Here is a 2,179-nt window from a genome sequence, read left to right as displayed (position 1 = left end):
GCTTGAGCGTCCTGATGTGGAATGTGATACAACCGAATGATCGTTGTGACCTCCTCAGTTCGTTAGGGTTTCAATGTTTTTGACAGACACCATCCTCAGGTGTGTAGAGAGAAGCTGAATAGGTCCTTCCATGGCATGGCTTTCCAAATGAACAAGAGACACAGCGATAACATTGTAACAAAGTATATAACAATTAATACGAATAACATTAACACCACTGAGAAGAGTAACATCATTTGGCAATAATAACGAACCAACAATCCCCCCAGACCTGCCCAACCTCATGATTGGTCCAATTTAGCAGAAATGCGTACATAATATATAGACGGTCCTGAAGACATTCGTTCCATCGGTCAGAGGGTTAGACCTGCTCGGAAATGCCTGGTCACCATGCTGAGAATATTTTTAAAATGACGGAATAACACGATAACACAGTAATTGTGATGGCAAATATACGCAAAGAAATGACGACCGCTCATCATCGACGAGCAAACGAACCTTAGTCGAAATAAAATTCCATTTCAATGCGACTATCAGAACCGACAGCCAACAGAACCCTTCATTGTGAGGTCACCAATGGGCGTGACTGCACGACTGTGTGACGTCACAGAACGACAGTTCCTTATCGCATTTGAAACATTGCTTCAAGATGGCGAGCACGTGTTTCTTTCTCGTTGCTTCGCTTCGCTGTTTCATACTGCACTTCAACCTCGGTTACCTGGTACTACTTCAACACGTGAGCTTTGAATGAGTGGGAAGATTTGCGTGTTCGTTTTAACTGGTTTGAAGGTGCGGTTCGACAACCTTCCATGTGCACGGGGACATGCACAGCTGCTCGTTTCCACCTCGCTGGAGCTGAGTTACTCTGAACCGAATGGGCCTGTTTGTGTGTGTCCGTGTGTGTCAATGTGTGCGACGTTGGATGTTATCTACACATGCGGCTTGCAGAGGTGCAATGGATTCCTGCCAGGTCGCGATATATCCACGTGTGTGTGTGTGCGTGTGCGTGCGTGCGCCATGTTCTTTGTGTACTTATGCTTGAGCGTTCTGATGTGGAATGTGAGACAACCGAATGATCGTTGTGACCTCCTCAGTTCGTTAGGCTTTCAATGTTTTTGACAGACACCATCCACAGGTGTGCATAGAGAAGCTGAATAGGTCTTTCCATGGCATGGCTTTCCAAATGAACAAGAGACACAACGATAACATTGTAACAAAGTATATAACAATTAATACTAACAACATTCACACCAATAATAAGAGTAACATCATTTGGCAATAATAACGAACCAACAATCCTCCCAGGCCTGCCCAACCTCATGATTGGCCTAATTTAGCAGAAATGCGTACATAATATATAGACGGTCCTGAAGACATTCGTTACATCGGCCAGAGGGTTAGACCTGCTCGGAAATGCCTGGTCACCATGCTGAGAATATTTTTTAAATGACGGGATAACACAGTAATTGTGATGGCAAATATACGCAAAGAAATGACGACTGCTCATCATCGACGAGCGAACGAAACTTAGTCGAAATGAAATTCCATTTCAATGCGACTATTAGAACCGACAGCCAACAGAACCCTTCATTGTGAGGTCACCAATGGGCGTGACTGCACGACTGTGTGACGTCACAGAACGAGAGTTCCTAATCGCATTTGAAACATTGCTTCAAGATGGCGAGCACGTGTTTCTTTCTCGTTGCTTCGCTTCGCTGTTTCATACTGCACTTCAACCTCGGTTACCTGGTACTACTTCAAGAGGTGAGCTTTGAACGAGTGGGAAGATTTGCGTGTACGTTTTACCTGGTTTGAAGGTGCGGTTCGACAACCTTCCATGTGCACGGCGACATGCACAGCTGCTCGTTTCCACCTCGCTGGAGCTGAGTTACTCTGAACCGAATGGGCCTGTTTGTGTGTGTCCGTGTGTGTCAATGTTTGCGACGTTGGTTGTTATCTACACATGCGGCTTGCAGAGGTGCAACGGATTCCTGCCAGGTCGCGATATATCCACGTGTGTGTGTGTGTGTGTGTGTGTGTGTGTGTGTGTGTGTGTGTGTGTGTGTGTGTGTGTGTGTGCGTGCGCCATGTTCTTTGTGTACTTATACTTGAGCGTTCTGATGTGGAATGTGAAACAACCGAATGATCGTTGTGACCTCCTCAGTTCGTTCGGCTTTCA

The sequence above is a fragment of the Myxine glutinosa genome, chromosome 1 (assembly GCF_964187855.1).
Source record: "Myxine glutinosa chromosome 1, kmMyxGlut1.1, whole genome shotgun sequence".
In the NCBI taxonomy this organism is placed as follows: Eukaryota; Metazoa; Chordata; class Myxini; order Myxiniformes; family Myxinidae; genus Myxine; species Myxine glutinosa.
The sequence above is the reverse complement of the archived record's forward strand: the minus strand, read 5'-3'. Positions refer to the sequence as shown.